The sequence below is a fragment of the Tursiops truncatus genome, chromosome 20 (genome assembly GCF_011762595.2).
Source record: "Tursiops truncatus isolate mTurTru1 chromosome 20, mTurTru1.mat.Y, whole genome shotgun sequence".
Classification (NCBI taxonomy): domain Eukaryota; kingdom Metazoa; phylum Chordata; class Mammalia; order Artiodactyla; family Delphinidae; genus Tursiops; species Tursiops truncatus.
Window position 1 is genome coordinate 34162335 of NC_047053.1, and position 6550 is coordinate 34168884.

Genomic DNA, 6550 nt, shown 5'->3' on the forward strand with positions numbered 1-6550 from the left:
TCTATAAGTTTTTGCATCTGATTTTTTTTCCTGTGTCCTAGCATACATTTTCAAGAAGAGTATGTGATTTATTCAAGAAGAGTACTCGGAGGGATTATTTTTTTAACAACTTCCACACCTGAGAAGGTCTTTTTGTTGCCTTCGTCATGAATGACAACATGGCTTTTCCTTTAGGTTTTTCTAGATCAGTGTATTTCAAACTATAGGTCACAACCCACTCCATTTAATAGATTGTGAGTGCATTTTAAAAAATATATAAAATGATACAGACAAGGATAGAAAACATTAAAGTGCATTGAATGTAGTAAAGGTAATTATCATGCATCGTGAATGTCCGAAGATCTAAGAAAATTTAAATATTTTATATCCTTTATCCTGTTAAAATATTATATATAATATTTATATATATTAACAAAATAAAATGTTTTTCTAACAAGTTGAGGTTAAAAAATTGACATTTATCAATACTTCTCTGGATGTTGTGAGAAATCGGAGATCATTTTAATTTAGGCTCTTTGTTTTTATTTCCCATTTGTCTATAAGATCCTTATTTACCACCCCTCGCCCCAATTTAAACTTCTTTTAAAAAATATTTTTAAATAGACATAGTGTTTTAAAAAACAAACAAACAACAGAGCTAAGGATATGAAAAGAAAAGTAAAATCTCTCTCTCCCCCTTCAGAAATTTCCTGTTCCAAGGGTGTGTTTGTATGCGTGTGTGTGTGTGTGTGTGTGTGTGTGTTCCAGAAATTTTCTTAACTTTTTTTACTTTGAGAATTCCACCATGGTGTGTCTAAATGTGGTCCTCTTTTCATAAACTTTCCTCAGGACTCAGAACATACTCTCATTTTCAACTGAGTTCTTTCTGTGTACCAGAAAAGTTTCCTCTTCCCACGTCTTTGATTACTGCTTTTGCTATATCTATTCTTTTCTCTCCAGAATTCCTATTACCCCCAGGTTATATCTCCTGTGTCCGACTGCCTGCCTCTTTCCTTTTCATCTCTTTACCATTTTACCCTTGACCATGTTAATTTTATTTTCTCCAGTGTCTTGTCTGCTACTTACAGCCTTCATCGTGGGTTTTAACCCAGCTATTGTGGTTTCTGTCTCCCTGCTGTACTTCCTGTTCTCAGATTTCTGCCTCTTTATTCTGATATTTTTTACTTTCTAGATCTTTTCCAGAGTTCTCTGGAATCTTATTGAGAAGTTGAAACAGATATTCAGATGTTTTTAAAAAAACTTGCTCTGGGACTTCCCTGGTGGCGCAGTGGTTGAGAGTCCGCCTGCCGATGCAGGGGACATGGGTTCATGCCCCGGTCCGGTCCGGAGCCTGTGCTCCGCAACGGGAGAGGCCACAGCAGTGAGACCCACGTACTGTAAAAAAAAAAAAAAAAAAAAACTTGCTCTGCAGTAAATCTTATTTTTTTTCCCCCAGGGGAGGCAGCTTCCTCAGAACCTTCGGGGAATATTTAGCTTTTGAGCTGCAGAATCTTCCCAGATCCTACGAGGTTTCTTTGCCTCATCTTTACAGAGGAAAGTCTGTCTGCCCAGTGTGGCTGTGAAAGTGGAATCTTGATTTCCTTTGTTTGATTTTTCCATGTGGGATGATATTAGGAGGTGGCGGGGGCAGTGTCTGCCACTCATTCTCAGAGGAATCTGATGGGTGAATGTGGCTCGGCTCCTTCTCAGCATGTTTTCTGGGCTGCTCTTTGCCTGGCAATAATTGGTTTGGCCCTGCAGGGAGCAGTGTGTCAGGGCCTGATGGCAAAGTCTAGCTTGGATGTGAATGACTGGGGAGCCCGTTTGCCTAAGGAGCTAATGCCACATTCTCCGGTCTTCTTTGTCACTGAGAAACATGACCGTTTCATATCCACTGGTGTAATTCCTGTGACCTTTTCCTCAAATGACCTTGTACTCAGGACGGGAAGAAATGGATACCATGTTTTTTGCCTATCCAACAATGAATCATGTTATGTGGAAGAGTTCCTGCCTGAATCTTTCCCAGAGGGTCATTCAGGCTCCGATCAAAGGAATGAAGGAAAATTGACAGGACACACAGTGGGAATGATCATTTCAGATGTCAGAAGCTCTGGAGGAGTGGGAGAAAGCGGGAGCTGAGCTCCCACTCCTGGAGACTCAGTGCCTCCTCCATTGATGGATTTTTAGAAAAGGGGAAAAATGGAGTCTTACTGCTTTTAAATTCTCAAGAAGACATAACCACTGCAAATAAGTTAATAAAAGGCTTTAGGGAATTCCTGGCAGGGTGCTGGCATACTTTCCTGCTTCATGGAACCACCAGCTGCTTCTCAGGGCTTCTGGGTGGCTGAGCCCAGGTGTGACCAGCCAGGTACCCAGCGTGCACTTGGCGTGGTGTGAAAGCTGCAGGGAAGCACTCTCACTCCATCATCCCCTTGGGTCACCCTGGCCTCCAGCCCTTGCCTGCTGAACGGGGGTGGGCGGGGGGAATCCCGGGGCAGCCAGCATCTCTCACTTTGTCCCAAACCCATGGTCCCTAATGGATGGGGTAGCAGGCTGCCTTTTCTCAATGACGCCCTCTGTTTGGCCCCTCAGAGCGCAGTCTGGCAGAAAGTCCTCAGGTTCCCTTGGTGTGGATGGCTAACGTCTGGGGCTGATGCGAGTTTGTGCCTTTGCTGATGGCCATTTCAGGGGTGTTCTGTTCACAGGAGGGAGGGGAGGCCAAGAATGTTATCCAGATAGCACTGTGTATGCTACCCTCCTGCAGGAATTTCCAGCTAAGTTCTGCTCATTTATTCAAAGTTCTTGTGTCTATCTTAATACTTGAAAACAAGGAAACTCATTTCTTTCCTACTCATTCTACATTCCAGGCTTTTTGGATCCCTTTTTCCCCAATGACTGTGATACAATTTCCTGTTGATTAAAGACACTGAAAATAGCGTCAGATGGAAGAGACACAGGCCTGGGTAACTGGTGAACACTATCCGGGCCCTCCCCTCTGCAGGCAGAAGTGATTGTATGTCCTCCCTCCACCTGCCGGCCCCCCGCACCCAGCCTGCATTCCTCACTCATTTGTCGACACATGATCCACTCTTGGTCTGCTCTGATTTTAAAAGGTTTCCTTCTCCCCTTTGATTTCTGACTGTGAAAACACTTAAAGAGTCATCTTCTGTGCTTTTATTGATAACATTTTAATAATTATCATAGAGAGGCTAAAAGAGCTAAAGGCATTATTCCCAGGTCATCAAGTGTCCCCGGGGTGTGTGCACCAGAGGAGATGGTGCAGCACTTCACAACAGGAAGGCCCAGGGCAGGGCTGTAACGGGGTGTCGTGGAGGCCTGGAGGCCTTGTGAAACCTTGATGGCCAGACCTGAAAACATCGCCTTTTGAAAAGTAGAAGCAGTTGAGTTGGACACTTGAATTCACCTTTGTGCCAAGGCTGATTGATATTCTGGGCAAAACACCAAGAGGAGATCTGAGTTACATGGATGACCAGCAAATTTCCACTTGTCCTTCCAGGGGAGGCCCCGTGAGTCACTGACCAATCCATGCCCAGAGTGAAGTAGGTGGTCTGCTTCCAAATGTTAATGAGGTGCACGTTTGCGTAGAGCTGAACCTCAGTTTCTCAGAATGGATTTTGATGGACTGTGTCTTGTGTGTGTGTGTGTGTGTGTGTGTGTGTGTGTGTGCGCGTGCGTGTGGTTCATACGCCCACAGATCAGGGCACCGGCACTCTGAGGAAGCTCACAGGCCTGGCCCTGTCTTCACTCTGACTGACTGAAAAGAAACTGGCTTGGATTTGGAAGGGCTTGACTTTAACCAGACTGCTAATGCCCTCACAGAGCAGTCTTCAATCCTAATGACCATCACTAGGAAATGTCCTAAAGTTGGAGAATTCTGTCTGGGTTGGCTGGGGCTAAGGGCCAGACCATACCCCTGTGGGGGTCTCCCCTGAGGAGGTCAACAGTTCTACCATCAGGCAGGCTGGGAAGAGCCAGACCCCATCACAGAATACCAGAGCCTCAGAGTTAGGCCTAAAGCTGGGAGGAGGGAAACCTCTCCTGTCTGGGGTTGGTGGTTGTCGTACCTGGACTCCAAGTAGGGAGGATATTCAACATTTAACATCCAGTGGATTTTAATTGAGCACCAGATTTCTAAAAGTTGGGATACAGTGGTGAATGGAACAAAGCCCTTGTTCTCATGGGGCTTACAGTCTACTGAAGGAGATACATGATACACAAGCAAAAATAAATGAGCAAGAGCAATTCAGATAGTGATAGGTCTTATAAGCACCATAAAACAGGCTGAGGTGCCAGTGAGGAGCTGGGGCCTCCTGTAGATGGTGTGCTTAGAGAAGGTCTCCTGGAGCAACATTAGGAAAGGCAGTAAAGATCAGAAGAAGCCAGCCAGGCAGCAAAGATCCTGAAGGTGAGTGTCCCAGGATGAGCAAAATTCTGCGGTGGAATGAGCCTGCTTCATGGTTGGAACAGAATGAAGGCTCAAGGGGCTACAGGTTGATGAGCAAAGAGAGGAAATGAGGCAGGAGTGGTGGCCAAGGTCAGGCCATGCACCTGAGCGCAGCTGCCCTGCCAGCGCTAGGCATGAGGAGGGTTAGCTTGAGGGAGGCTAGGGACAGGCTGTCACAGAGCAGGCAGTAGGTGGATAGAGAGAGCAGAGCAGAAATAGGGGCAGAAGGCCAGCTGAGGTGGCAAGGGGCACAGGATGGCATAAGGAAACACTCAACATCCCCTGTGGATCCCCAGGGTATTTGGGAAGGATGGACCTCCTATTGTTGAGTGGGACGGGAACTGGAGCCCCTGTGACTTGTGCCCATTTTGTAGGCCCAGGCTGCTGAGGCCAGTGCGTGCTCATAACACAGCTATGATCCCACATCCTCATGCAGTGCATGTCCTGGCTGAGCCTAGCTGAGCTGTAAAACTGGTGGACTGGTATCCCTGTGGGCTCTGTCTGAAAGGATACACATGGGGGCATGGGCTTTGGTGCTGAAGGAGGAGGCAGGAGGGTTTCTTGGATTCACTTTTTTCCCATTCAGTCTACAGAGTTTCTTAAGCGTCTATTATTTGCTGGGTACTCTTCTGGGCAATAAAGATACAATGGTGGATGAAACAGGCAAAAAAATCCCTGCCCTCATGGAACACACACACACACACACACACACACACACACACACACACACACACGAAAATTCAGGAGAGGGAGGAAGTGAGAGAGGAGGAGAGGAGAAGGAATGGAGTGGCCATGTGTCCCAGCCCAGCAGGAGGAACTGGTCTGGGACCTTGGTGGAGACAGGTGCAGGGCCAGAAGCTCAAGGATGTGGGGAGACTCTGGATACCTCTCTGTCCCTCTGAAGTCCAGGTGACAGGACATGGTGTGGAGCTGGAGGGGGGCATTCTCCCTCCACTCCTCCATCCCCTGGTTTCCAGCTGTCATTGTCTGAGGGCTCTGGGGTCCCCAGCAAAGACCACCTGGCTGAGGGCATCAGGAAAGGCCCCAGTTACCACAGAGCCCAGAAGCAGCACAGTTCTGGGCCCCCAATGAGGAGGCATGTGGGCAGTGGCTGGCTGCGGAGGAGGTCGAGAGGCAGCTTGTCCTTGGGCACAGAGAGGCCCCTCATTCAGAGACTCTGGGGAAGGTGTGGCCAAGCCTCTGAGGTGCTACTGGCCAGAGCAAAGAGCTTTTGTGGTTTGGGCATTAATGATAATGTGGCGTCATTTGTACCCACAGGCTATTGAGGCCAGGAGCCTGGGGACTGAGAGATGTGGATGCCCCTTCAAACCAGGATCCTCTAAACATCTGCTAATTATAGATGGAGAGAAACAGATGCTCTGTTATACATATTCCTTTATGTTAAAATGAGGGATTTATTGCATGTATTTGTTACATGTTCTTTTCTGAAGCATTCAAGCAATTTATTGGGAAGCATATTAAACTGTTTAAATATTAGACAATAAAATAAATCTCTCCTTCTGGGTAAGCAGTCTTCCCCTGCTGTGATTTGGCTTCACAATTGCAGCTGACTGCAGCTGCTGACTTCAGGGAAGCATATCAGAGTTGCCAGCTGGTTTTGAGTTGATGTCATGCCTGTGGCTGCATCTTGTGATTTACATGTTTGCAGAAATACTCCATAGAAACTGTTTGGATTCACAGAAAGATAGACAAAATGAAAAGGCAGAGGACTTTATACCAGATGAAGGAACAAGATAAAACCCCAGAAAAACAACTAAATGAAGTGGAGATAGGCAACCTTTCAGAAAAAGAATTCAGAATAATGATAGTGAAGATGATCCAGGACCTCAGAAAAAGAAAGGAGGCAAAGATCCAGAAGATGCAAGAAATGTTTAACAAAGACCTAGAAGAATTAAAGAACAAACAAACAGAGATGAACAATACAATAAGTGAAATGAAAAATACACTAGAAGGAATCGATAGCAGAATAACTGAGGCAGAAGAATGGATAAGTGATCTGGAAGACAGAATGGTGGAATTCACTGTCACAGAACAGAAAAGAAAAAAGAATGAAAAGAAACGAAGACAGCCTAAGAGACCTCTGGG